A 24359-nucleotide genomic window follows, 5' to 3' on the forward strand; every position below is an offset into this window, starting at 1 on the left:
GTACGCCCATCTGGTGCGGCTGGTCGCCGACGTTCCTTGGAAGCTTCCTCTCAGGGAGGATCTGCTGTCCCAAGGACCGATCTTCCATCCTGCTTTACAGTCGCTGGCTTTGATGGCTTGGATGTTGAACACCAGGTGCTGAAGGATAGGGGTTTATCTGAGTCTGTGATTCCAACACTATTGAAAGCTAGGAAATATACTTTTAGGAACATCTACCATCTTATGTGGAAGGCGTACATTGTGTGGTGTGAGTCGCTTGGGGTTCAGCCTCGCTCCTTCTCGGTGGTTCAGATATTACCCTTCCTTCAACGGGGGGGTTGAACAGAAGTTGGCCTTGTGTACCATGAAGGGCCAGGTGTCGGCTTTGACGGTCTTTTTCCAACGACCTTTAGCCACACACTCCCTGGTGATTCACAAGGATAAGGTGGTTCTTCGCCCTTGTCTGTTTTTCCTTCCAAAGGTTGTCTCTGATTTTCTTTTGAATGAAGGCATTGTGTTGCCTTCCCTGTGTCCCAGGCCTAAACATCCAAAGGAAATTGCCTTGCGTGCCTTGGATGTGGTCCGGCAATTAGGGTGTACCTGGTAGCTACAGGGTCTTTCAGGAAGTCAGATTCTCTATTTGTGCTCACGGACAGACCTCCAAAAGGGTTGTCCGCTTCCTTTGCGTCCATTTCCAGATAGATCAGACAGAAAGTGGTTCAGGCCTTTTCCATCAGGGGTCAGGTTCCTCCTTTCCCTGTCCAGACGCACTAGGGCGCTTAGTGCCTCCTGGGCCTTTTGTCATCAGGCGTCAGTGACGCAGGTTTAACACCTGGTCGTCAGTGCACACTTTTACAAAGTTTTATAAAGTGGATGTGTTGGCATCTGCGGATGCTTCCTTTGGCTGCAAGGTTTTGCAGGCTGCTGTTTAAGAGGACCTGGTCCTCTTTGAGGGCGTATTGTTTTTTTTTCAGGTGGGCTCCAGTTGTTTGGTTGAGCTCCTGTTGCCTGATTGGCTAATGTTTAGCCTTAGGATTTTTTTTTTTTTGTTGTTCCCACCCCTTATGTTTAACACTGCTTTGGGATGTCCCAATGGTTATGAATACCAGAAGCTGTGCCTGTCAATGAACGAAAGAGAAAATGGGATTTTTGACTTACCGTAAAATCCATTTCTCTGATGTTCATTGACGGACACAGCACCCACTCCTCTGTGGAGTTATTATTCTCCTGACACTGCTTGTAACAAAACTGGCTATAGCAGAGAGAGGGAGTATACCCCCTGAGACTGCCCATGGGTGTAGCCAGAATTATTTTCTGCCTAGTGTTCTACTCCTGTAGGGGGCAGTATATCCCAGTGGTTATGAATACCAGGAGCTGTGTCCGTCAATGAACATCAGTGAAATGGATTTTACAGTACGTCAAAAATCCCATTTTTTTATGAGCACCATTGGTTAACTAAAGAAAACACAGCTTCAACTTATTTGCAAACCTCATAAAACTTTACTTTATTTTCTAACTCCAAGAGCACTTTGTGTGTACAAGCATACAATAAAGAGCTTTAACATACAATAAAGTACACAGTCTGCCAATATTACATTGTGGCAAAGTATGACTGACCAAAGGTGCGAAGACTATCGAATGTCTAAATAGACAAGGATTGTAAAACGATACTATTAAACCCAGAAGCAAACCTTAATTATATTGCAGCTTACCAATTAATAGCTATCTAAGGATTGGTAAACTCCAATATACTACATTTTTTGTTTTGGGTTTAAAACTGCTTCAACACCCCTTTTAGAGACAAATAACGGAAATATATAAGCGATGACCTAGCCGTTAAAGTGGTTGTAAACCCTTACATTCTTTACCAAGAATCATGATTCCCCCATGGGCTGGGATTTAAAGGCTCAAGAAGGTATTTGTTTTTCTTATAAAAATGTATAAATGTATTAAAGAAAGAGTAAACTTGGGTACACAGAACAACATTTATAATTCCATATAGTAAAGCGAACACAGAATCATATAAATATGATACATATAGCCGAATCTTTATCCAGAGATCGCATATTATGTCCAACGCATTTCTAAGTCAACTAGATTCTTCTTCGGGGACAACTCTGTGAATAATATAGTGTGATAAAGTGTTCCTAACAGATGGAAATGGAAAGCGATCGTATGAAACCACACATTTGCCACCATCCCTATAGAGCAACTGCCACTCCCCAAAGCCAGTATGGACAAATGGGGGGAGGGAGAAAGAGGAGATGCAGTTCCTGGGCCAAAGCCGGCCAGTCAGGTGTGCACTGAGACCACCTTAAATTAAAGCATAAAACTCCCAATAGGTTTTTTGAAAAGGAGTAGTGGCTTTTGTAGGGAGGTGTTATACATACTTTGAAAAAGGTATCTAAAGGCTCATTGTGAATTCATGGCTGGTTCAGATCTATACAGCATGTCTGTAGAAAGTCAGCACCAAGTGTGTATAGATCTTATCTAGCTATGAATTCACACTGAGCCTTTAGATACCTTTTTCGGTGTATATATAACACCTACCTACAAAAGCCACTATCCCTTTCATATTCCTGATATGTACCTGCGGTACCATGTATTTGTAAGAAAAAGTATCCTGTTCGCTTTTGTATTGCTTCCTTTGTGTAAAATCCCTGGTGTTCCTGCCAGTCCCTCTGCCTTCCTATTTAAAACTGGCCACACTAGGCAGGAGAGCACAAAGTGATCAGTTCTCTAGCTGTGCTGGGAACTCAGCCTGGTCTCCTCCAATGATCAAACTTTGCCTGCACAGCCTTTCACTGGGAAGATTAGTGTGCTGCTGTTTCTCCTCCCACAGCTCGTATGCAGCTGAGCACACAGGGAATGTGGTCACTTATAATAAAGGGGGGGAAAAAAGTATTTCTTATGTTTTTTATATGTAGCACCCTACAGGTAGGTGCTAGGTAAAATATATAGTGGGCCTTGTCTGCCTAACAGCAGGGATGTGATTTGTTAGGTAGGGTGTCAGGGCTTCCAGATGTGCCTGCTGAGGGGAGAAGTATCCCCACTGGCTCCTGTGAGAGGTTTCTCATAGGGCAGCGTGGGAAGCCCAATCAGGGGACACATCCCAGCTTGTAACTACCCCAGGAGGCAGATTAGGCTGCAAAGGATTCTAGGAGTGGGTATAAGTTTGGGGGAAGTTCGTGACAGGTTGTCTTTGGCGGGAGCAGAGTCCCAGGAAGGAGAGTGCGGCTGTCTCTCCTCCTGTCTGAGGAAGGTCGATGTCTCAGGGTGTCGCCCGAGTATCCAGAGAGTGCTGAGTTGAGCTGAGGGGATCCGGTGTGCCGAGAGCCTGCGGAGAGAGAGGGGTCCAGTCCCAGGAAAGCCTACACAGGTTGTGAGTACTGAGGATTGCCCCTGGGGGTTCGCCTGAAGTGTTAGAGGGGATCACTCCGGAAGAGGTTCTGGGATCCAGTGTCAGCTAGCTGTAAAGGGGTGCCTAGGTTGAGGACCTTGAAGTTGTAAAGGGGGTACCGGCAGTCTGGGCCCTGAATTGCACAGAGAGTGTCAGTGAAGCGACAGTTACACAAAGTTCTACAAGGTACTGCCTCAAGCTGTACCCAGCGGGGGGGGGGGGGGGGGGCAGTATTTAGTGACTTCCACAGCACAGCAATGTCAGGAGTTCTACAGCTCTCAGTCTTGGATCTACAGGACTATAAGTCGGGGATTCAACACTTCTTCGGTTACACAGAGAGTTCTCAGAGTCAGTGAGCATTGGCTGGCGCCGGCTGGCATCAGGGAAGCGCCAACGGGCATTTTTCAGTAACCAAGTCCCACGTGTAATTAATTTGAGCCTCAAGGAGTATTCCACTCATTCCCTTCTCCCATCCCCTTTAAATCAAATAAAAACCACAAACAAAGATGCCGGAGTTGTCGCTGCTTCAGTTATTACACCCAGGGCCACAGCTCACATGGGCTGGAGGGAGTACCGGTTCTAATGGCAGACCCACATCAGGTCACAGGCCTGGAAACCTTGCTACATATATGTATGCATAATAATACATTTTAAACTGAATTGGCTGTTTTATAAAGTGAGGGTTTACAGTCACTTGAATCAGATTATCAGCATAATTACAATTCTAATTGGAGTTTGATTGTTTCTAGGTGTCACTACAGCAAAACATGTATACAGTATTTCAGATTTTGGTAGATACTAGGGAGTGCGATTCTGAGGCTGATTTACTAATGCAGTTCAGAATCATCACACAATACACACAGTATATTGTGAAAATATTAAAGTTGAAGTAAAGTCCACTTTTTAACTTGTACCTGCAGTGCAGATTTAGGAGATATTCACACAGCATGCAGCCGGTGACATCACTGGTGCATGCACTCTGAAAGGACAGCCAGTGGCGTAGCGTGGGGGGTGCAGGCGGGGCCGGCCGCACCGGGCGCAACATTTGGGGGGGTGCATCCTGCACCAGTGTCACACTAGCAAACTTTAAAAATTCTTCCTAGTGTGTCACTCCAGCCGCGACCATCTTCAGGCTAAACGATGGCCGGCCGGCGCCCTGTGATTGGGCCAACATTGTCATGTGCAGCAGCGGGGCTGGCCAGTGGCAGAGCCCCGCCTCACTTCTGGAGCCCGCCTCGCTGTCTTCTAAGTCAGCTCTGCTTGTGCCTCTGTCCCGCCTCCTCTAAGCTCTCACAATCCTCCCCGACCCGCCCCCTGTAAGGGCTCGTCTTCACCATGTGGCAGAGTGGATGGATCATGAAAACAGGTAAGTCATTTTGCTGGCTGCAGGACTAGACACAGTCTGGGGAGGAGGCGTAGTTAACAGTGTAGTGTAGTTTAGTGGGTAGTAGTAGTGTAGTGGACAGTGTAGTGTAGTGGGTAGTGTAGTGGACAGTGTAGTTTAGTGGGTAGTGTAGTGGACAGTATAGTATAGTGGACATGATAGTGTAGTGTAGTGGACAGTGTAGTGTAGTGGGTAGTGTAGTGGACAGTATAGTGTAGTGGACATGGTAGTTTAGTGTAGTGGACATGGTAGTGTAGTGGGTAGTGTAGTGGACAGTATAGTGTAGTGGACATGGTAGTGTAGTGTAGTGGACAGTGTAGTGTAGTGGACAGTGTAGTGGGTAGTGTAGTGTAGTGGGCATTGTAGTCATGGACAGTGTACTTTAGTGGACAGTGTAGTGGGTAGTGTAGTGGACAGTGTAGTGTAGTTTAGTGGGTAGTGGACAATGTAGTGGGTAGTGTAGTGGGTAGTGTAGGGTAGTGGACAGTGTAGGGTAGTGGACAGTGTAGTGTGTAGGGTAGTATAGTGGGCAGTGTAGTGTAGTGGGCAGTGTAGTGGACAGTGTAGTGGGTAGTGTAGTGTAGTGGGTAGTGTAGTGGACAGTGTAGTGTAATGGTCAGTGTAGTGGACAGTGTAGTGTAGTGGGTAGTGTAGTGGACAGTGTAGAGTATTGGAAAGTGTGGTGTAGTGTAGTGGACAGTGTATGGTAGTGTAGTTTAGTGGACAATATAGTGGTTAGGGTAGTGTAGTGGACAATGTAGTGTAGTGGTCAGTGTAGTGGGTAGTATAGTGTAGTTTAGTGGACAATATAGTGGTTAGTGTGGTGTAGTGGACAGTGTAGCGCAGTGGACAGTGTAGCGCAGTGGACAGTGTAGTGTAGTGGTTAGTGTAGTGTAGTGGGTAGTATAGTGGACAGTGTAGTGTATTGGAAAGTGTAGTGTAGTGGACAGTGTAGTGTAATGGTCAGTGTAGTGGGTAGTGTAGTGTAGTGGACAGTGTAGTGGGCAGGTAGGAATCAGGTAGGTCAGTGTAAGGGTCAGTGTCGTGGACAGGATGGTCAGTGTAGTGGCCAGTACAGGAATCAGGTATGTTAGCGTAGTGGACAGGTAGGTCAGTATAGGAATCAGGCTGGTCAGTACTATTGTAGGAAGGGACTCAGGGAGTGCTAAAAGTCTGCAGGTTAGGGGGCGCAAATTACTTGCCTTGCCCTGGGCGCTGACAACCCACGCTACGTCACTGAGGACAGCATACCCGTGCCGTACCTTCAGAGCTCTGTGCCGGGGCACCCGTGCGGGAGTGACGTCATCGCGGCCCTGGCCATTCATACAGCCGGAGTCCGCAAACCCAGAAGGAAGACTGAGTGAAGATGGAAGAGTCTGGGGAGCTGAACAGCCTCTATGATTGCTTTTACATGACAGGGAATCACCGGCAGAAAAAGAAGATATCTAAATGATACCTGCAGCTGCAGGAATCATTCAGATTTAACCATCTAAAGTCCAGGATGTCATATGATGTCCACCTAAGCAGAAGTGGTTGATTTCCATTATCCAATTATGTGAAAAAAAATCCTGTTTACTTATTTCATCATAACAGAATTGGATAATTGAAGTGAGTATTTACAGTTTATTGCGTGAAAATTCTCAGTTCCTTTACTAAGTGAGTTCAGCTGCATCTCTCAGGGGGTCTGATCATGAGATCATTTGATAAAGACTTTTATATTGTTATTTCAGAAATGTTGCCAAACCTTGTATTCTCTAAGGCCCCGTTCACACAGGGGCGATCCGACTTCGGGGGGCGACCTCCGAGGTCGCGGTGTGAGCAGCGCGCCGCGACCTCGGAGTGGCCGCCACGGACTTCATAACATTGAAGTCTATGGCGGTCGCCTCCGGGTCGCCCCAAAGAAGCTCCGGACCCTTTTTCTAAGTCGGAGCGACTTGTGTCGCTCCTATTAGAACGGGTCCGCAGCTTTCCTATGGAAGGCGACCTACGGCGACAGGTCGCCTTAGTGTGAACGGGGACTAATTTGCTAATCTAAATAAACTTGTTTGGAAAAAAAAAAAAGATAAAGACACCAGCACCTCTCAGTTTTATTGAAATCAATGCAGAAGCCATATACAAAAAAAACAATAACAAATACTACTGACATTTCAGGGCCACATAGGACCCATTTACCAAGGCGAAGGGATGCTTTGTAGCACAAAAATGTCAGTGATATTTGTAATTGACTCTGCTTTTTATAAATGGTTTTTGCAATTTGACCTAATTAAAATTGTGAGATGTATTGGCTGAGTGCTATCATCATTATCGAATGGTTTTTGATGGTGTCATTGTGGGCCATGCACCTCCGACTAATGAAGGAAACATCGGGGTCTGGGGCTGTATGGATTTATAATAATGGTGATGAGACTAGGGACATCAGAGGGAGGTATTCACTGTCCTCAGCCACTTTGACTTCTACTGCCTCTAAGCATTCTCACCCCTTTATTGGAATTTCCATGGTAACCACCAATATCTTCGCTGAGGAATGCCTGCACTAATGCATACTATTTTCTGTCATTGGAGATATAATGTTATAATGGTGAACCAATTTGGGCTGATTTACAAGGAACTGAGAATCTTCCCACAATAAATTGTGTATATATTGACTTCAGCTATCCAATCATGTGAAAAGCAAATTCCTGTTCATTTTGAATACCCAATCACATGCAGATGAAATAAATAACAGGAATTTGCTTTTCACAGGATTGGACAATTGAAGTGAAAAATAATTCAATTTATTGTGGGAAGATTCTCAGTTCCTTTAGTTATTAGCCTTTAGGTCTTGACTGACCTGGTTTCTAGCAGATCAAAAATGAATCTTCAATAACTCCAGCACTGTTTTTTTGCTGAGCGATTTTAACAGATTCAGCTGTCTCATAACCTTCCTAAACGAAAGCTAGTTGTCATCTCCAATGTAACATTTCTCGTATTTTACCCTACTTGAAGTTCGATTATTAGAGCATGGCCTGCTTTATCATTAAAAAAGCTGACTTTGTGACCTACTAGTGCACAAACTCACATCCCTCCAGTCCATTCTGCCCTGCTGCTCAATGCCATCTACAGCCTTCTCGATGGCCTACCATTTAGAAACTGAAACCATTCGGATCAATCCTACTTTGCTAATCAACTCTACCACCTCCAGCTTTCTTTATGGCCTACCAATTAGAAACTTCCACCATTTAAATCAATCCTACTCAATTCCTTCATCTCCAGCCTTAGGTGTGAGGATTTTCACCATTCAGGACAGTTCTACTCTGCTATTCAATTCCTCCTCCTCCTGCCTTATCTGTGACCTACCATTGAGAAAATTCCACCATTCAGATCAATTCTACTCTGCTAATCATTTCCTCCGCCTCCAGCCTTTTCTGTGGCCTACCATTGAGAAACTTCCACTTTTCGGATCTATCCTACTCTGCTAACCAATTCTTCCGCCTCCAACCTTCTTTGTGGTCTACTATTGAGAAAATTCCACAATTTGGATCAATCCTACTCTGCCACTCAATTCTTCCACCTCCAGCCGTCTCTGTATCTTACCATTGAGAATCTTCAAGCATTTAGATCAATTCTACTCTGCTACTCAATTCCTCCACCTCCAGCCTTCTCTGTGTCTTAACAGTGAGAAACTTCCATGATTCAGATTAATCCTACTCTGATATTCAATTCCTATACCTCCAGCCTTCTCTGTGTCTTACCAGTGAGAAACTTCCATGATTCAGATTAATCCTACTCTGATATTCAATTTCTACACCTCCAGCCTTCTATGCGGCCTAACATTAAAAAAACTAGCACTCCATGTGGGTGGGTGCAGCATGGTTCGGTGGCAATAACACACACTCAGTTAAAATGCAATTAATGGAACTTGTATTGAAATAAAGGAAAAACAGTTCACAACAAGCCCTTTGGAAAGAGGCCTATCTGAGCCCAAATGTAAAGGTGTCCAAGTCGAATGCGGAGCTCTAAGCTTTCCTTACTTCCCTGGAACCTTTCCCTACCAGTAATACCGTCCCTAACAGATGGCTAACCTATCCCTGCACTACCCACATGCTAAACGCATGCCAAACCCAGGAGCCAGGGTCTTAAATAGACTCACACCCAAGATGGCCACCAGGGTCACACGAGCCAACAACCAACTCGATTGCTGCCCCAGTGACCCAGGAAACTATAGTATAGGGCAGTGATGCTGAACCTTGGCACCCCAGATGTTTTGGATCTACATTTCCCATGATGCTCATGCACTCTGCAGTGTAGTTGAAATTATGGGAAATGTAGTTCCAAAACATCTGGGGTGCCAAGGTTCACCATCACTGGTATAGGGGAACCATATTCTTCCTGACTTCCTCTCTTTCTGCATTGCAGATGCGGTTGAGCGCCACCTGCAGTGGTGAAAACAGACTGCACCTGCCTACACCCCACAATTAAAATGCTAGTAAATACCCCAATCATTTCCCTGTTGTAGTCATCTCTGTGGCCTAGTAGTGAACAAACTGGAACTCTTCCGATCCATCCTACTCTGCTACTTAAAGGGTAACTCCACTTTCACAGGGCAAAAATAGCAAATAAAGAAAAAATAATATAGCGTACAGAATTGCGACACAAGACATTTTGCTATTAAATGGTATTAAAAATTACCTTTCCTTTTCAATCTGCAGCCGCTGTAATTTTCCGAAAATGTAATGCAATATGGCTACCTGGAGGTGTTCTGTACACAAAATGTGTACAGAACGCCCCTCAGAAACATAATTTCCAATTTGTGTGATTGGCTCCCCAATTTTCCCAGAAGTCTGCACTAAGATACAAGTCAAATTTTAAGCATCCCCTGGGGAAAAAAAATCATTTTTGATGAGATACTTCCTATAGGAAATCACGTTTCAAGGGATGCAGGCCCAGCAGCTTTCCTCATTAGGGCCCTGAAGCAGCATGCGGATTGATAATTAACCAGTTCCATACCAGGCAATACAAAAAAGGAGAAAATATTTGCGCTCAAGACATAAAATCCAACACAGCGTATATATATATATATATATATAAAAATATACATATATAAAATATATATATATATATATATATAAAAGGCAGCAGCTGTATAGGTAGATCAAAGTCCCATAGAAAATAGTAAATAGATTAGGAGCTGCACCAAATATATGCAAAAATAATAGTAGAACAATAAAGTCCAAAACAGTCTTATAAATAGAGCTGGAAAAAAAGCAAGAGACCAGATCCCGGCCAGCCAATCACCAGTGCGTAGCAGGAAATCCTAATTACACCCTGTGCTGACACTCATGGCTCATTACCAAAAAATTTGACCCTCTTTTCACAGAGCGATCAAACAGGCATTAGGTGATAAGAAACTTGATGAGATTGGTGTATCCTAATTCGATTCCACAGCAGACATAAGACTTCATAACATGAATATATGAAGATTCTCAAAATCATGTAATGCTGTCTCTGGCAAAGTGGGCTCAAAGAGAGACAAAGGACAGCCAATAGTGAAGTACGTATGAACATACAGGGTTTATTAGAAGTAATGCACTTACATGTACATCGTCATATCAACAGCATTGCAATTTGAAAAGACCGCGGTGTGTGGCGTGCTCCACATCGATACGTCCGCCTTGCGCGTATCGTCAAACTTGTGACATCATCAGAGGCGTGTAATATGATTCCCGGCAGGAACATCTCCTCGATCCAGGCGGCCGTCATATGACGTCCGCCCATATCCGCTGCTCTCCTGCCCCCCTGGGGGCGCACGGCGATCGCGGATGCGGCGTGACCCTCAGGACACAGCCCATCCCCGATCGGTGTAAAGAGCCATTAAAAAAATGGCTCTTTACCATGTGACCGGCTGTGTCCAATCACAGCCGGCCACATGCACTTTCCTCGTGCACGCTTCTCCTTCGCGCCCCCAGGGGCGCGCAGAGCGGTAATCGGAGATGGAGAGTGTCACTCTGACACAGTCCATCCCTGATCAGCGTAAAGAACCCAATGAAATTGGCTCTTTACCACGTGACCGGCTGTGTCAAATCACAGCCAGTCACAGAATGTCAACAGAGAACACGGTAACTAGCTGTTACCGTGTTCTCCTCCTCACACACTGATCCTGTGTGAGGAGGAGATTGCGGTAACAGCTAGTTACCGATCACAATGCACCCCAAAACAAACTGATTGCCCCCCCAATAAAGAGTACCTGTCACTAGCCCATCAAAGTACCTGTCACCAGCCCATCAGAGTACCCAAGTACCTGTCACCAGTCCATCAGGTACTCTGATGACAGGTACTTGGGTACTCTGATGGGGTGGTGACAGGTACTCGGGTACTCTGATGACAGGTACTTGGGTACTCTGAGTACTGTCATCAGCGTACCCGAGTACCTGTCATCAGCGTACCTGAGTACCTGTCATCGGAGTACCTCAGTGCCTGTCATTGGAGTACCTGAGTACCTGTCACCAGCCCATCAGAGTACCCAAGTACCTCTCTGTATCCCATCAGAGTACCCGAATACCTGTCTCCAGCCCAGAGTACTCGAGTACCTGTCTCCACCCCATCAGAGAACCCAATTACCTCTCTGCAGCCCATCAGAGTACCCAAGTACCTCTCTGCAGCCCATCAGAGTACCCGAGAACATGTCATCAGTGTACCCAAGTACCTGTCACCAGCCCAAGCACCTGTTATTATCAGAGTACCCGTGTACCTGTCACCAGCCCATCAGAGTACCCGAGTACCTGTCATCAGAGTACCCGTGTACCTGTCTTCAACCCTTCAGGGTACCTATCTGCAGCCCATCAGAATATCTGAGTACCTGTCTCCAGCCCATCAGGGTACCTGAGTACCTATCTGCAGCCCAATAGAGTACCTGAGTACCTGTCCCCTGCCCATCAAAGTATCCAGGTACCTGTCTCCAGCCCGTCAGAGTACCCGAATACCTCTCTGCAGCCCATCATAGTACCCGAGTACCTCTCTGTAGCCCATCAGAGTACCCGAGTACCTGTCTCCAGCCCAGAGTACCCAAGTACCTGTCTCCAGCCCAGAGTACACGAGTACCTGTCTCCAGCCCAGAGTACCTGTCTCCAGTCCATCAGATTACCTGGGTACCTGTCTCTAGCCCATCAGAATACCCAAGTACCTCTTTGAAGCCCATCAGAGTACCCGAGTACCTTTCTGAAGCCGATCAGTGTACCTGAGTACCTTTCTGCAGCTCATCAGAGTACCTGAGTACCTATCTGCAGCCCATGCCTCCTAGATTATGTGTATGGGGTGTTTGCTTTCCAAAATGGGGACATTTTGTGGGGGTTTCCATTGTCCTGGTGCTCCAGGGCCTTCAAAAGTGATTGGTTGTAATTAAATTATATGTGTAATTTATGCTCCTAGAACACCTGACGGTGCTCCTTGCATGTTGGGCCTCTGTATGTGGCTATGCTGTGACAAATTCTCACATATGTGGTTTCGTCATACTCAGGAGGAGTAGCAAAATGTATTTTGGGGTGTCATTTTTGCTATGTACATGCTATGTGTTAGATATATCTTATAAATTGACAACTTTGTGTAAAAAAAATCGGTTTTCATTTTCTTTCCACATTTTCCAAAAACTTGTGGAAAAAAATGACATGTTCAAAAGACTCATTATGCCTCATAGAATATATGTAGGGGTGTTTGCTTTCCAAAATGTGGTAATTTTGTGGGTAATTCCATTGTCCTGGTGCTCCAGGGCCTTCAAAAGTGTGATAGGTCGCTAGGAAATTATATGTGTAATTTATGCTCCTAGAACATCTGACGGTGCTCCTTGCATGTTGGGCCTCTGTATGTGGCCAGGCTGTGTAAAAGTCTCACACACGTGGTATTGCCATACTCAGGAGGAGTAGCAGAATGTATTTTGGGGTGTAATTGCAAGTATGCATATACTGTGTGTTAGGGTCCTTTCACACGGCCGCTCCGTGTGTCCGCAAATCATCCTACTTTTTTGTGGATGATTTGCGGACATAATGTAAGTGAATGGCACTGCGGATGTCAGCAGAATACCATCCGCTGACATCCGATTTTCCTCCTTTCAGTTCTGTTCCGTTTTTTCGAATGGAACAGAACCCTATTTTTTCATCCGTGTAAAAAACGGAAAGGAAGGAAAATCAGATGTCAGCGGTGTCATCCGCTGACATCCGCAATGCCATATACTTACATTATGTCCGCATATCATCCGCAAACTGATGGGATGATATGCGGGCACACGGAGCGGATGACAGAAATGGCCGTGTGAAAGGACCCTGAGAAATAACTTGTTATTATGACAATTTTGTGTAAAAAAAAAATATATATATTTCTTAATTTTCCCAAGAATTGTGGGGAAAAAATACAACTTCAAAAAACTCACCATGCCTCTTACTAAATACCCTGGAACGTCTACTTTCCAAAAAGGGGTCATTTGGGGGGTATTTGTACTGTCCTGACATTACAGGGCCTCAAGAAATGAGATAGGCCGTCGGTACATCAGGTGTGATCAATTTTCAATGATTAGCACCATAGCTTGTAGACTCTATAACTTTCACACAAACTAAATAATAACCACTTATTTGGGTTATTTTTACCACAGATTTGTAGTAGTATAAATTTTGGCCCTAATTTATGAAAAAAAATTACTTAATTGCAAAATTTTATAATAGAAACTAAAACAAAATGTTTTTTTTTTTCAAAATTTTTGCTCTTTTTTTCACTTATATCGCAAAAAATAAAAAACCCAGTGGTGATTAAATACTACCAAAAGAAAAAAAAATGATAAAAAATGTGATTGGGTACAGCGTTGCATGACTGAGTAATTATCATTCAAAGTGTGAGAGTGCTGAAAGCTGAAAATTGGTCTGGGCAGGAAGGGGGTGTAACTGCTCTGTATGGAAGTGGTTAAGAAACCACTCCCATTAGATTCACTTACCACATGGACACAGACAAACACACAGGGCTTTCTTCAGAATAATCGAGGAAATAACAGGAATCTGCAACAAAGTTTGTTAAAATTCTTGTAATTGGAATGTTTTTTTCTCAACAAAAGTAGAGTTACGCTTTAACTCCTCTACCTCCCCTCTCAGTTCTAAAGTGCTTTCTTATCTTGTCAATTGCTCCAAAGGCTGCCAGTTATACAAAGTTCAAAGTTAAACCTACAAGCTACCTTCTTCCTGGCTCATCTTTTCCATTTCCCTGATCATTTGTGGATACTACCCCAATTGCAGCCTCCACTCTGTACATGATCTTCTCCCCTCAGGCACTCTTATCACATCTTCTTCACACCCTTGCCTTCATCTCTTCTCAAACGCCTCTCTTCTTCTCTGGAATTCTCTTACGCATACTTTTTAGCACCCTCCAGACCTTCAAACGCACTTTAAATTCACCTCTTTAATCTGAAGTACTCTATTCTCTTCATTTACTAATCACACGCTACTTTCAACACTCAGAAGGCATATCCCTTATACCTTAATTTAGCCCCATACTCCTGGATATTGGAAACCTAATGAATGTGGCTCTTTGCTGTTGAACTTTCTTATTGCTGTATATGTTTTTCTATATTTATAATTTGAAGTGTTTTCATGTCATTTATATTATCTGTGTCGAGAGTTTCATACCCAAGGTAAAAAGGTAAAAGTTTGACTACGGTACTTCCCCTTTTCATTTACTTATTATTATCAGTGTAGGTTGCATGCCCTGCCTTTACAGCCCCCCTAATGCCCAAGGTAGCCACCTCTTCTATCTACCTCTCGTCCTGGTGCTGTGTATAACTCACCTTAGTTTTTAGGATTCAATCTTTTTATTAGCCTTCATATCATAGCATAAGGACATTAGAATTATACCAGATATGGAAACCCAAAGATGGATGCAGCCTCCAGCGGAGACGACGCAGGCTTAGTTTGGAGGTAAGCATCACATATTGTGCTAATATGCATTGTATACTAGCACATTATGCATTTACTCTGCATTTACTCTGCAGGTAAAAACATTTTTTTTCCCAGACTTTACTTCCTCTTTAAGGAGAAAGCAATAGATGAAGCTGGAACACACAAAGGTGGAAGAGAACACCCATGTCCAGTCGCCCGTCTTCCGGGATTGCGGCATCCGGCCATCTGATTGGCCGGAGCTGCAGTGACGCGTGCGCGAGAGCCGACGGTCACGGCACGGGGCTCTGAAAGAACGGCACCAGCAGCCGTTCCTTCAGAGCGCATGCGCCAGTGATGTCACTGGCTGCATGTAAAGTAAATATCTCCTAAACAGTACATGTTTAGGAGATATTTACAGTACCCATAGGTAAGCCTTATCATAGGCTTACCTATAGGTACAAGTTACAGAGGAGGGTTTACTTCCTCTTTAAAGCGGTGTTCCAGCCTCACCCCCTCCCCCTCCAAAAATTAAAAGTCAGCAGCTACACATACTATAGCTGCTGACTTTTAATATTAGGACACTTAACTGTCCTGGAGTCCAGCGATTTTGGCACAGCAACTGATGTTTCCATGGGCTGTCGGTTGCTGCCACCGCCATTGCAGCGTCATGGGCGGGTCCATAATGCACATGCGGAAGTACACTGTGCATTTTGATAGGCTCGGCAGCGGCGGGGGAAGGAGGAGGGGGCCAAACCCCAGAGGGACGACGCCGTGGCGTCGTCTCCCTGAAGTGGGGAAGGGTACCTGTCAAAAACCGGTACCCATTCCCCCCTGAAAGGTGCCAAATGTGGCACCGGAGGGGGGGAGGAAGCAAATGAGCGGAAGTTCCAGTTTTGGGTGGAATTCTGCTTTAAGTAAGGAAAACCGGCAGTGAGGCCTTGCAGCTTCACAGCTGGTTTCCTGCTGCTCATGCGCAAGCCACACTGCGTCTTGTGAATGGTCCCATATCATTCTGGGACCAGTGATGTGTCCCAGAAGGCCTTGGGGGAAGGAGGGGGAGGCTGAAAGTCCGACACTGATTGCCACAGCACATCTGACCGGAGGTGGGAGCAGGTACCTGTCAAAATCAGGTACCCGCTCCCCCATCCCCCCAAAAAGTGCAGTGGAGGGATGCAAGAAGAATTTCCCATTTTGGGTGAAGTTCCGCTTTGAGTTTCTTTTGTTCACTTTTGGTGTTTAGTTTTTGCACATCCCACCACAGGTTTGGGAAAAAAATTCTATATAATAATAATAATAATAATTCTTGGCATTTACGGGGAATCTCATACCCATGGCCATAAACATGAATGGTTGGTGCGTCTCTATTGTGCTATAGAGAAGGTGGCCCCAGGCTAGGGAACGATGAGTAGAAGGAGCACACCGCTATCCCTCTCAGTATCTCATGACTGACAGCCGCCTCAGGCCTAGGACACTGATGTCTGTCTGAGAGGGAAATTATAATCAGTTAAAGTTCTGAAATAATAACATGCCAGATAGAGAAGAGTCACTAATCTGTCCCCCGTCTAGGTAAAACAAACCCAAACCGGGCTGTGTATGTCATGCTCCACTGATTCTTCTTGTAATTGTAGGACATGGCAGGAAGTTGTATGATGGCTCTAGTAAGGAGAGGGGAGGGGGGGGGGAAGGTGAAAGTAAACTTTTCTTTGCATTGATTAGCATTTGGCCGTGTGCTTTTCTCTCTCTGTTGTGGAGTTTGCCTTTAGTCTATTGCCAAGCAACCAGATTGTAAAAGTACAACAGGCAGTGTGAGGAAAGCATGCACCCAGCTCTCCCCAACCCTCACTGGTTTCTCCATAGGAGCTGGCTGAAGGATCCAACGTTTCCCTGGGCCCCTTTCTTCAGGGAGAGGGGCAACTCAGCGCCAAAGAGTCGGGGGGCGGCTGGGACAGAGGAACTGCTCAGCAAAATTGTGGTCCTAAACGGCTGGAGAAAGGAGGGAAAATTGAAAAAAGGAAGAGGAGGAGGAGTGCCCCACTGCTTGAACCTCACTTCTCCACTTAAGGTTTGCCTGACATTCCTTTTCACTAGCCCAGTGCTTAGTAGCATTCATCCCCCTTCCTTCCCATTGTATGGAGTTACCAATTCCTAAACATTCCCATTCATCGCCCATTCACCGGCGGATCTGCTAGGTCTGCACTTGCACATGGAATTTCTTCTCCCCTGCTACCCTCTTAGTTTTATAATTTGCAAACTTTCTCTGTCCTTCTAATTGTACATTAATTACACGGGTGTTTAAAAGATTGGGGTCTTAGAAGTCATAAGCTGTTAACCACTTAAGGACATTTGTTGTTTACAAGTACAAATCTGTCATTTTTGCTAGAAAATTACTTAGAAACCCCTTAGAGCCCCCAGAGAATAAAATGGCGGCTGTTGCAATTTTTTATGTCACATGATATTTGTGCAGCGGTTTTTCAAATGCAATTTTTTTGGGAAAAAATACACTTTTAAGTCTCGGTTCACACTAGGTCGCTCAGACTTCGGGGGCGACCTGGGAAGTCGCGTGCACCGCGACTTCGGCGCGACTTGCACGGACTTCATATAATGAATGTCTATGCAAGTCACTCCGAGGTCGCCCCGAAGTAGTACAGGACCCTTTTTCTAAGTCGGAGCGACTTGTGTTGCTCCTATTAGAACGGTTCCTGTAGCACTGCATGGACCGCGACGGGCCGCGACTTGTCAGGCTGACAAGTCGCCTGACAAGTTGCGGTAGTGTGAATGGAGAGTAAAAATTTTAATGCAAAAAAAACAAAACATAACCCAATTGTTTTGTAAAATGTAAAAGATGATGTCACACCAAGTAAATATATACCAAACATGTCACGCTTGAAAATTGCGCACGCATGTGCTGCGGCAACAAACGTTGTGAATTTTACTATCCATAGGTGAATCTTTAAAAGCTTTTACAGCTTACCACTTTATATGTACAGAGGAGGTCTAGTGCTAGAATTACTGCCCATGATCTGACATTCGCGGCGATATTTTACATGTGTGGGACGATTGCTGTTTGCGTGAATGTGAGACCGACACATGCATTTGCCTTTGCACTCCAGCACGGGGGGGGGGGGGGCACTTCAAATTTCCTTAATTATTAATACATTTTTGCGATTTTTACGCCGTTGCGTAAATTTTTATTTATTTTTATTTTTTATCACTTTTATTGCTGTCACAAGGAATTTAAACATCCTTGTGACAGTAATAGGGATGTGACAGGTACTCTTTATGGAGGGATGTAGGGTCAATCAGACCCCAAATCCCTCCTTTGCATTCGAAATGCTGCCGATGACAGCCAGGTAAAACCGGAAGTGATGTCATGTCATCGCTTCCGGGTTACCATGGCAGAGACCCGATTAAAGCCGATTCCGGCTTTGTATGGGTCTCCGGCCAGCGGGTGGACGTGGCGGCTGGTAGCTCAGATCTCCTGGTGGGACGGGAGAGCCCAAGAGAGCTGCGGGGGGACAACTCCTCCCCCTGCTTGCAATAGCAACTGAGTGGCTAGTTAGCCACTGGGTGATATTGCAAGAGAGCCGACCCTTAATTCTAAAATACGGTACTGGGGTCGCAGGCATCACCCCGGTACAACCACTTGAAGTCAATTGACGTACCAGGTATGTCATTTGGTGGCAAGTGGTTAAGTTATAAGCTGCTTAAGTAACACTTGAAACAAATTCTATTCAAGTGTGTATGCTTAAAGTATAATTAAAGGCAAAACTTTTTTTTTTTTAGTTTTGCGTAGAGTGCAGAATTATTAGAACACTTGTCATTTTTTTATTGCTGTCTTTGCCTTTCGTAGATAGAGTCACCCTCTATATTTGTCCTGTTTACCATTATCATTGAAAGTGAAAGTAAAAAGAAAATTCCCTATTTTGAGTTGTCCCCAGAAAAGGGGAAATCTTCCAATGGGGACACTAGTTCTGGTGACCTGGGGGTCCCCAAAGAATTCCCTTAATTTGCAGGGATTTCCTCTCACTTCCTGTTTGACTCTGGGACAGGAAGTGAAGGGTAATTTCCACAATGGGACATAAATTGCATAACAAAAAAGTGACGGGGGTTATAACCTTCCTTACTCTGTCCAAAAAAGTTTTGCCTGTAGTTTTTCTGCAACTCAAAAAGTCCCTTCTATTGGTCTCAGCCTCCTCTAAATTCCATTTTTTGCTGCTGTGATCTGACGTCCTGTTAGAGGGTGACTACGTTCGTTCTCTATGGTCCCACAGTATGTAAGAACTTAGCCATCCTCTCTTGCACCGCACGTTCCAAAAATGGACTACGGGATGTGTAGTGTACATAATGTGGTACACATGACCGCAACTAATGTGCACTGCTCATTCCAAACAAGCTAAAGTGAGGGTAAAACAGAGAGGTTTGGGAGCTCATAGAGGATGATACAAGGAGGCAAGAAACACAGTGAAAAACAGTTTAGTGAAAAAGAGATTACGGGGCCATTTAGTAATGGATGTGCATGGATTATTTTTAAGTGAATAAGGATATTGTTTAGTGATACTTTGTGCAGCTAGAACTTTTGCTCCAGTTTTTAGATAGGGTTGGGTAGGATTGGAACCCCTGGGTTTTTACTGCTAACTTTCTCCTCCCTGAAGTTGACCATATAGTACATGGATCAAATTAGGGCTGATTCATTCTGATTTTTCTGGGATTGGATCTGTGGGTGGCTCAGTTGGTACAACCTAGCATGACAAATGTTAATTGAAAAATCAAAGGAGCCGGGACAAAAATTTAGCACATTCACAATAGCATGGGTCATTTCTCTTTATAATTTACATCAGCATTGCCCTTTGAAGAGTAATCCACGCTGGATCACTTTTCTGAGGGTTTTTGACAGGCAGCTGGGTTGAGTTATGCTGCTTTCTAACCACTTGTTTTAACCCCTAAAATCCAGCACCAGTGCTCTTGCAAGTATTGCGTCCTTGGCATTTTACACCCCATCCAGCTGCCTTTGCAGCTTAAAGAGGCAGTCGGGGGGGGGGGCAAACAAAATTCAGGGTGGTTGTGGCGTGACCCTGTTCACTTGAGAAGTACTGCCTGTAATATCTGACAGGGGGTATAATTCTTCTATGCAGTGAAGCAAATCATTGCGGCAGTGGCATGTATACATCTAAGTTACAGCTGTATATTTCATATTCTTGATGCATACCTGCTGTACCATGTGCTTGTGTTAAAAAGTATCCTGTTCTCATTGTATTGCTTCCTTTGTGTGAAATCCCAGGTGATCCTACCAGTCCCTCTGCTTTTCTATTTCAAACTTACCACGCTAGACATAGAAGCACATCCTTCTCCAACGTGGTCAGTTGTCTGGCTGTGCTGGGAGAATAGCCTGCCTGTGCTCCAATGGCCAAGATGTGTGCTGACACGCCTCCCCTCCTCCTCCCTGCACAGCCATTTAGTGGGATGATTAGTGTACTGATGTTTCACCACTCCTAGCTCTCTAAACTCCTTATGCAGCTGAAACTGAGTGATTTTGTGACCACTTATAAAAAGAGAAAATAAAAAGGTATTTTTTTTTATTTTTTCTTATACATACACAAATGTTTCCCTTTCATTCTGTTTAAACTGAATGAGTTGTTTTACAAGGCAAGGGTTTATATATATATATATATATATATATATAAACAGGTCAGTTAGGGAGCAGTAATGCAGGCAGGGTGCAGCGTGGCTCCATTCACTTGAATGGGTCACATTCAGCAGATGGTATTGCCCCCTGTAAAATGCAAAAGGAGGTTTCATTTTTGCTGCACCATGAAACAAAGCATCACAGCGGCAGCAAGAATACAACCCGGTCCACCTGCCCTTGCAGCTTTAGGGGGGTGGTCGGGGGATAAAAAAACCTGGCTCAACTGTTTGTTTTTACTGCCTCCCAACCAAAAGTGTAAAATTAGCCTAAATCCGAAAAAAATTGGAGTGCAACATAGAACCATCCTACGTACGTATTTTATCTTATTGGCCATTTCACTGAAGACAGGTGCTCAGCAGTGGAGGTATCATAGACAGCAAGATAGAAGAAACCAACACACCAATGTGATTACAAGGCTGTTTGATGTAGAATAAAACATGAAGACAAGGGGCCGACATTTCAAAGCCACATGGGACCCTTTCTAAAGATAACTTTTTTAAATTAAAAAGCATTATCTTTACAACTGCGTTGTACTGGCTTCTCCTATAATGCTAACTAAGGGCATACTTATATTAGGAGTTTTCTCAGAGAATAGGTACAGGAACTCCCTTGAGTTATCCCTTGTCTTTGCCCCCTACCTACCTCCGAGCACTGTTCCTTGGTACCACCCAGTACTGCTCCTTACAAGGTTCGCCAGTCTTAAGAAGACTGCAGTGCCTAGATCAGGGGTCTCCAAACTTACTAAACAAAGGGCCAGTTTACTGTCCTTCAGACTTTAGGGGGGGGGGGGGGGGGCTACTGTGGCTGTTGGGAGTAGAAGAGATCCCGACATCAGTGGGAAAAAACAATTGTTTTTTTCAGTGGGAATAATTGTGCCCCATCATTATTATTATTACATAGTATTTATATAGCGCCGACAGTTTACGCAGCGCCTTACAACTTGAGGGTAGACAGTACAAATACAATACACTTTAATACAGTAGGAATCAGTGGGCCCTGCTTGTTAGAGCTTACAATCTAAGAGAAGACATCATTGGGGTCAGTTAGAGGAATTATGCCCCATCGTTTGTCTCATTGGGAAAAATTGTGCTCAACTGTTCATGTCATTGGGAGGAATTGTGCCTCATTGTTGTAGTCATTGGGAGCAATTGTGCCCCCTTTATTGGTGCCGGGGGGGTTGGGGGAATAATTCCCCAATGTTGGCATCAATGGATGTAATAGTGTCCCAAGGGCCAGGTAAAAGCCCAAGGGCCAGATAAAAAGCAAGCAAAGGGCCAAATCTTTGGGCCACAGATTCAGATTGCATAGTGGTCACCATTATCAGAAGTACCATGTTCCACTGCTCTGGGAACTTTTAGCGCTGTGGTATCAGGTTTCTGTTTCCTTATGTCAAATTAATCTTGCTGTACATAACACAAGGCTATACGCATTTGCTCACACGTGTGTAAAACTTACATACTTTACATATTTATCCTCATGTTCATAAACGTACACATTGCCAGGTGAGATACTAGCAAATATAGAATGGATGTTCTCAGCAGTATATCAGTATGGTCTATGGTGTTTTAATGTAGACGTCTGCTAGAGATGTTTCCTACCAACTGGGGTCACCAAAGTAATATTTCTCAGACGCATCCTGTTATGTTGAATTGGTCTTCATCCATGTTGAGATAAATACTCTGCATGTGTATATATTATACTCTCCTCTTACCTATCCTCTTATAGGATACAGCTGAGAAATTTGATGACCATGGTCACAGTGTTCCATAAGTCTCCCATGGGAAATACTCTGACAGCCATGGTTTGTATATACAGTATACTATTGGAGCCATTGTGCTTCAGATGTCCTTATGTTGAACCTGTGTTTTGCCCATGCAGTGCAAAGCAAGAGGTTCAATGTAATGCCCTCTTCCGTGGCTGCTTATAATTATCTCCTTTCTGCTCTGTTCACACGTGACTTTGAGCTTACACAGGGCGGAGGATTCTCTCCCTGCCTTCTAATGAAGGTGCTGGATGCCGAAGTTAGTAATTTCTAAACACCAGCACTATTATCAGCGCTGTGCCAGGGGCAGATGCTGCCTGATGCAGCCATTTGCGCCAACTTCTTCACCCCAGCAACGATGCTGTACTGCTCAAGGGGTGAACTTACATCGGGTGAACATTCCCAGTGTGGACACTCCAGTTTTGTTGCTTCCACCCACTGTGCCTCCAGGCTTGAAGGAAAATCAATTATTCTCTATGTAGATGGTTCACATCTCCACTCCAAGTCACGTAAAGCCAAATGCCTAAAGCTCAAAAATGTTTTGGAGATATTTTTGTAGCTCCATTGCGGCAGATTGGTATATTTTTTTAGTGTTTTTTTCTTCATAGAAATGCATTAACACACAATTCCCATGTTTTTGAACATTTTAGCATGTTATGTGGCATGTTCTTGGATTGTTTTATGCTGGTTGTTAGGAGCCAGGACCCGCCGGCATCCTAACAACCAGTGACTCATCTGTGCTGTCAGCCTACAGGAATGAGTCATATGTTGTTAAGTACCCCTACTCATTCACCAACAAAAATGTCAAAAGAAAAAATAAAATAAACATCTCTCAATGTAAATCCATCATCAGTCACAATGAACGCAGACCGGACTCACACGAAAAAAAAAAAAAAAACACTGTCCGCCTAACATGTCCACTCCTGTTGATTGTCACTTGCCTAATGACAGCCACCTTCATCTCTGCCGCTAAGTAACCATAGGGGTAGGGTCACCCAGTGAAGTTACCTCACCCCCATGACATCACTCGGAGACCCCACCCTATGTCTGCTCCTTAACAACTGGTGAGTCACTGGTTGGGAAGCTGGCGGGTTCCAGCTCCATAAAATGCCAATGCATAAAGACGCGCTACAAAATTCCTCAAAAAACTTGCAAATATGCGAAGCTCAGATGTAAATGCAGCTTGAGTATCGCCAAAGGTGGCCGTCTCAGTTGGCCTCATAGGTACCATGGATCTTACTGTCACTTAGGAAGAAGACAGGGAGTCATATCCTCACCATACCCAGAAATGTCAGGTAGTTCTATTTGCTACATCCAGTTGCAGGGAGTGAAGGGGAGATGAGTAAAAGCAGCCACAGGGGCAAGTATTAAAGTGAACCTGTTGCATTGGTTTCCAGGGGTGAAGCACAAGTCTTCTTTAACGTTAGGTTCACTAAGGTGTGGAAAAAGGAGAGGAGAGTATCCTTTGCTTGTGTTTTGCAGGGGTTGCTTGGTCTGCATTGTCAACCCTTGTCAAGTGGTGGGGGCCATAGGGGTAAGCTATTGAAATGAATAGGAAAACATTGTACAAATGTTGTATGCAATGCTCGGGTCAGTGCAGCACAATGCAATGCTCTTTGCCTTTTAGCTATAGCCTAAATAGACTGGAACAGGTTTTTCATTAACACAGACCCCCCACACACACACTAACGATGGGGCACAATTCCTCCCACTGACACGAACAATGGATCACAATTCCTCCCACTGACACTAATGATGGGGCACAATTCCTCCCACTGACACTAACGATGGGGCACAATTCCTCCCACTGACACTAACGATGGGGCACAATTCCTCCCACTGACACGAACGATGGATCACAATTCCTCCCACTGACACTAATAATGGATCACAATTCCTCCCACTGACACTAATGATGGGGCACAATTCCTCCCACTGACACTAACGATGGGGCACAATACCTCCCACTGACACTAATGATGAGGCACAATTCCTCCCACTGACACTAACGATGGGGCACAATTCCTCCCACTGACACTAACGATGGGGCACAATTCCTCCCACTGACACGAACAATGGATCACAATTCCTCCCACTGACACTAAGGATGGATCACAATTCCTCCCACTGACACTAATGATGGGGCACAATTCCTCCCACTGACACTAACGATGGGGCACAATACCTCCCACTGACACTAATGATGAGGCACAATTCCTCCCACTGACACTAACAATGGGGCACAATTCCTCCCACTGACACTA

At 44.7% G+C, this 24359-nt stretch overlaps 1 protein-coding gene across 3 annotated transcripts in view; it reads left to right on the forward strand.

The window, feature by feature from the left end:
* The window catches only part of LOC309559025 (ankyrin repeat and fibronectin type-III domain-containing protein 1-like), a 722127-nt gene that overhangs the window by 367722 nt on the left and 330046 nt on the right, over positions 1–24359 (forward strand). Inside the window, exon 1 of one of the 3 annotated variants that reach the window (XM_082262139.1) lies at positions 16697–16712. The exons of the other annotated variants lie outside the window; for them this stretch is intronic. The gene's annotated coding sequence lies outside the window, so the exon portion shown is untranslated. Of the gene's footprint in view, positions 1–16696; positions 16713–24359 lie in introns of those variants that run through there. 3 annotated transcript variants of the gene reach the window in all.

The sequence above is a fragment of the Pelophylax lessonae genome (assembly GCF_965119305.1).
Source record: "Pelophylax lessonae genome assembly, chromosome: 6".
In the NCBI taxonomy this organism is placed as follows: domain Eukaryota; kingdom Metazoa; phylum Chordata; class Amphibia; order Anura; family Ranidae; genus Pelophylax; species Pelophylax lessonae.